The following is a 6,374-nucleotide window of genomic DNA, read 5'->3' as shown; positions in this document are numbered from 1 at the left end:
ATGTTTTCATGCAATTTACTTCCCCATTGATGGTAAAGCTGAGGTCAAATTCTGCAACATTTGGGAAACCTATAAAATGCAAAGGCAATTTCTGCTGTAGAGTCCCAGGGCCAAAGGATTAGGAGACACAGAATAACACTTCTGTGGGTCAATGAACAACAGGGCCAGAGAAAGGCAACTCACGTTTTTTATCTTGCCACGGCTTTAGCAAGGTGTTAGGAGTGGTATTTTCCCCAAATTTCTCCTTTAAGATATATGTGAGGATCTCTAAGGTGAAGAAAGGGTTAAAATAGGACTTCAGGGGGCGAATGTAAAAACAAGGAAAAGCTTTGGCTCAGCAAAAGAGAGTTGTCTGTTTTGACCATCAGGTACTTAAAGGTAAGCAATAGCGTTACACTTGTACCAGACTGAGACAGGTGTGAATTGCCACACGGAATCTGGGAATTTTGTAAGCAAAGGAGGAAACATGTTAGGAGAAGAGTATGTGTTGATAAATAGACAAGGTCCAACTTAATGCTCCAAACGGGGATTTATGCGAAGCAAAAGGTTTGGAGCTGCCATGTGGTAGACAGGTACTATGTGAACAGAAGTGCCTGAGTGTGCACAAAATTTCCAAAGTAAAAATTTTAGCTTGGAATTGTAATCCAAGTCTTCTACCGCCCTAAGGAAAGGGTATTAGTAAGAGCCCAATGTTCCCGAGCCCAGGAGTGGTTGGCTTTGGGACAGAACACTTCTAGCAGGACATTGGTGTCAGCTTACTCAGTATGCCTCTAGTCCTCAAAATGTCTGTCAATAAAGGGCTAGACATTTGAGACTTTGAAGCTTAAAATTGCCATTCTGAAAGTAGCCAACAAAAATTAGTAAACTATGCCAAACTATAAAACGTGAAACCACAGAACGATATGGACACTAATACTGATACCCACTCTATCCTTTGAGTAGCAAAGAGCTAAAAGAACGAAAAGGCCAGGAACTGTCACAGAAATCACTGATCTTCACAGTTCTGTTGTGTTAGGAAGCAAAATAGAAAAGTTCACATTTGTGAGACTGGAAACACATGCACATACACATATAGTCAATGAGGTAGTATAAAGTGAGGAAATCTAGTTTCCCTACTCGGATAGAGTAGATGGCGTTTGGCACAATTCCATGGAAAAATAAAGTGATAAACATTTCAATATTCCTTATGCAAGGCAGTGTTAGAAAAAGAAATTGTTGGAGGTGTAATCTGCCTTTCTCCACAAGGAAGCTCTCAGGACGCCATGGTCAACATGAGACTTTGACTGGATACTTCTGGATTCTGCTTCAAATTCTTTCGGAAGTTGGTAGAGTAGAAAGCATCATTTTTTAATATAGATAATACAGAGCTTAAAAGTTAAGCATGGCACAATGGCAAGGAAGTGTATTTAATCTTATCTTCATACTTGGACTTGAAAGAGAAAACAAACTATTCTGGCCAGTTGTCCGACACCAAAATCATATTATCCATCCCCAGAACCAGACATCAAGTTCTAAAAGCCAAAAAGCCATCACTGACCTTAAACTCCAAAGAGAGCCCAGTAGGCTGAACATAAGCAGCTTATTATAATAAACATAAGTTTATTATGAGTTATAACTCCTACATTTTATAATAAGTTATCTCGTGCTTTTTATTACTTGTTACTCGGTGTGGCTACTGGTCAGATCTGGGATGGGCATTTCCATAAGCAAAAAAAAAAAAAAGTTGCTGTTTTTCTTCAACCTTTCTGAACAGCTCTGAGTCAAGACCAAGCCCAGGTTACCTGCTGCGATTCAAGGAAATACAATCCTAAAATATGACAGAAGGGTTCACCAACAAAGGCCAACCTTTGAACCTTGTGCTTTGGGTGTTCAGAAGTCACTGATTAGAATGCAAACACCCTTGCTAAGTCTATCATCTTATGCCTTATCAGCAGACAGCAAAGCTGTCGTCTATCTATATTCAGATAGCCCTTTAATCAAGCCCTAAAGTATAATTTATATGTTTTTATAATTTCCTTGTAGGTTTATAAATGTTTTATATTTGAAAAGTGTTCCAGGGTATTACATGGAAAACTTGCTTAACCTTAAGTTGGATCATCATGGTCACTGAATTTTAGGAAGGATTAATGGTCAAGCATATATAAAATGCCAGATTTAAATAAACCTCATACTGCCCAACACCAGGATATATTCTACAAATGTCATTATTTTGAATTAAGAATTAATACTAATATTCCCAAATGTTTTAAGTGTTTGATAGAATTTGCAAAAAACAATGTTTATTTCAATATTTCTTTAAGTTTAAAATAAGGCTTAGATTCATGGCCACTCACAGACAGTGAAACTCTTGCACAACTGCTGCCCAAATTTAATACAGAGGTGGTGGTTTGGGATGGTGAGAAGTAGAGACACAAGAAGCCAAAAAGAATCAAGGGCAATATTTGTCTCTGAGCACTCAGCCTAATCCAAAGTTAAGAACGCACAAGTATAAATTCTAAAAACAAACAAACAAACAAAAACCAATCAGGAATATAATCAGGCTACCTGGAGAAAGACCGATAGAGACATCAGGATCCTGAAAAAAAAGTTGGGAAAGCATCATGGTCACAAACAAAGGAAACCTGGTTCAGGAAAGAGATAAAGAAGCAGGAAGATATAAAGTAACCAACAGAGGGGCACCTGGGTGGCTCAGTGGGTTGAGCCTCTGCCTTCAGCTCAGGTCATGATTTCTGGTCCTGGGATCCAGCCCCACATCTGGCCTCCTGCTCAGAGGGGAGTCTGCTTTTCCCTCTCCCCTGCTCTTGCACATGCTCTCTCTCTCTCTCTCTCTTTTCTCTCAAATAAATAAATAAAATCTCTTAAAAAAAAATAAAGTAACCAATAGAAACAAGGGAAAAATCACTAATGCAGATTACTACCCAAGAGATGTTGCCAACATTCAGGCAACAAATGTCTTGTCTCTTCCATGCCATGACCCAAGTTCGCTATTAATTGCTTGCTCAGCCACCCTCAGTCCAAGGGGTTTTGACTTCTCAGTGACTATCTGGTTTTTGCTCTCATGGGCACCAGTATGGGCTAAATAAAGTACCTATGTCTGGTCTGTTATCTAGCATGTGCTCAAAAAGCATTCATTGTTTTTTTTATTTCCTCTTAACTACAAAATAAGAACAAAGGATCAGATATGTTTTCCTATTAATATTAGAATGAATATATACATACTAAAATTCCAAAAATTTTTTTCAATAGTAGAGAGCGGGAGGTTTTTGTTTTTAAGGTTTTATTTATTTATTTGAGAGAAAGTACAAGCAGGCGGAGTGGCAGAGGCAGCCGGAGAAGCAGGCTCCCTGCAGGGAGCCAGACACAACTCAATCCCAGGACCCCGGGATCACGATTTGAGCCCGGAAGGCACACGCTCAACCAACTGAGCCACTCAGGCACACAGAAAGAGTGTCACCTTGTCAACGAATCTTGGAGAACCACAAGATATGTTCAAAACTCCTTATGATGCTAACCAGCTTCGGATTAGCTCCAGAACCACTTACAGCCCAAGGGAAAAATTCTAGTTCTCCAGAGCCTTCTTCCCACATCCAACGAACTTCAACTGTTCTTTGAGGTGACTTATGGTCACTGTTCCACTAGAAAGCTTTTCAAATCCGTGCAGTGTGCTACTATGTCAAACTCTAAAACGCTGCATGTGCTAAAATAAGTCAGAGATGACTGGCCAGATTAGGGGAGAAAATATTGTGGTCAGGCAACCAGAGGCAAATTTGGCAAGAAAGGATGTCAGTGGGGATTTCCAGAGTCTCAACACTGAAGGACAGCGATACTGATGACAAATAATTTAGCAGTGAGTTAGTGAGGAGAATCCACCAGTGGCAGAAACTATAACACTTTTTAGGGAAAAAAGAAGCTTAAGGACTATAAAAAACAAACGCCAAGAAGGTAACCTACAACTGTGAATCCTGCCATAGGGAAACAAGGGAAAGACAATGTTTCATAGAAAACCACTTCAAAACAAAGACCAAAACTACTCTCCTGGAAAGGTGTTACCACAGAAATTCTTCACAGATATAATTTCACAGATATCTAACCCTCCACTATACCACAAAATGCTTTTCTAAGATTTGCACTATCTTTATAGTATCTGGTAATAATGGAACAGGCTTCACTTTTAGCCAAAAGAAGGACTCATCACTAGGACATAAATTACTTTTAGGCCAGACAAGCCACAGAAAGCACAGCCTCAAATGAATATTGAAGGCTCTCAAAACATACACACACACACACACACACACACACCACCACCACCACCACCACCACCACCAGCAACAACAACATAGATAGGAACCACAGACCAGTGTTCTTAATTTCCAGTTATGGCTTGCCATGAAGAGTCTCCTGTCTTTTTTTTTTTTTTTTAAGATTTTATTTATTTTATTTGAGAGAGAAAGAATGAGAGAGAGAGAGAGAGCATGAGAGGAGAGAGGTCAGCGGGAGAAGCAGACTCCCTGCAGAGCAGGGAGCCCGATGCGGGACAGGATCCCAGGACTCCAGGATCATGACCTGATCCAGAGGCAGTCACTTAACCAACTGTGCCACCCAGGCACCCGAAGAGTCCCCTCTCTTATGCATCTCCGTGCCACAAAGAAAAGGAAAAGATGCCTGTCATTCTAGTTTTATCACCAAGAGAGACCCTTTCCTTTCTCTATGTGAACACTTCAGGGGTTTTTCAATGCCCACAGAAAATGTACTATCAAGCCCCACGACTCTATGTGACTTTTTAAAGAACAAGGAAGTTGCTGCGGCCTGTGTTTCACAGCGGCCACATGCGCAGGCTTCTCAGTGCAAACCACAGCAGCCTGAGTTTGCTAAGAGTCCCCCCACCAGAGGAAACGCGCAAAGAGGCTCTCAGTCAGCAGCCACCAAAGGAGAAAATGAATACTTCAGGTGGCACGTAGAGAAAGCAACTGCTCTGGCACGGTATTGTTTAGAGCTTCCAGAAAAAGAATTCACAGGTAGCAAAGCAGAGCCAGGACAGAGGGAATTCTTCATCTGGTGAACCAACACAGGATTGTAACCCTGCTGATCTCAAAGGTCAAAAAATTCAGCAGGTGGACTCCTCAAATGGATAGGGAAATAGAACTGTATGAAATAAATGTCTTCCATCTCCATAAAATTTTGGTGCATTTAAATATTATTTATATCTTATATGTTTACATATGCATTTCTGCATGTTACAAGAAACTGGATTTTCTCTCAAAACTCTGTAACACAAGCCAAGAAAATCCTCCAAAACTTATTTCTGTTGGAGAAATTACTGATATAGTTCACCCCCATATACGGTCATATACAGAAGATACCCTTTGAACGATTACATCCCTCTGATTTCCAGTCTTTGGGTCAGAGAATTAGTCTAAACAAAGGCATCTTTAGAAAACCAGATCTAATTTCTTTATAGCAAAAAGCAACAGCACCCTAGCAATATGGTACACAAATGGAAGATGGCTGAGAGGAGAAAAACCAGGCTTTGAGCTGACATTATTTTGGCTTATGTGCTCTTTAGCTACCAATTTCTATCCAGTGAGGAGCAGCACTGATTTTTCTTCTCAAAGAAGAAAGAAAAACAGGGAGGGAGGGAAAGGCGGAGAAAGGGAGAGAGAGAGAGAAAGCAAAAAAGGAGAGAGAGAGAGAGAAAGAAAGAAGCGGGGTGGGGGGAGAGAAGGAAAGAAAGAAGGGAATGGAAAGGAAGGGAATATCTTCCAACTATATTATGTAAGAGATCATTAAGTATATAAGAATGTAGTTTAGGACTTCCCTCCAGAGCAGCTGGGGTCCCAAGTGAGCCTGCAGACCTCCTAGCTCCTATTTTAGGTATTTTAGGAGTTGGGGGAACTGTTTTGGGACTGAACCACCTTCCAAGAATGCATTCAGTGCCCATCAACCATCCATCATAGCTCTGCCATGCCTGGGCTGCTGAGCTAGTCTCCTCCTTGCCGAGACACGTGACAGTTCCAGAGCCTGGAAATAAGAGCTTGAAAGACAGCTGAAAAAAGATCATGTGTTAGGACTAGGAGGGGCTGTTGTACTTAACTGGAATTATTAAAGTTCAAAACAAAACTAGAAGCAGCTTATGGCAGATTAAGAAGAACCAAAAATTCTTTGACACTCTTTCTTTTAAGAGATGGGGTCTCTTTCCTTTCCCCTTCAGTCTGGGCTGGCTGGCAACTATTTGATAATAGAACGTGGCAGGAATGACACTCAGCGAGCTCTGGGCCCTGACTCCAGGAGAACTGGCAGTTTCTACCTAGTCTCTAGAAGTGCTTCCACTCCTTGCTGGAGAGGTCCTGGGATGACTTGGAAAGGGAAAGGGGCCC

Source organism: Martes martes (genome assembly GCF_963455335.1).
Source record: "Martes martes genome assembly, chromosome: 5".
Classification (NCBI taxonomy): Eukaryota; Metazoa; Chordata; class Mammalia; order Carnivora; family Mustelidae; genus Martes; species Martes martes.
This window is presented reverse-complemented; position numbering follows the sequence as displayed.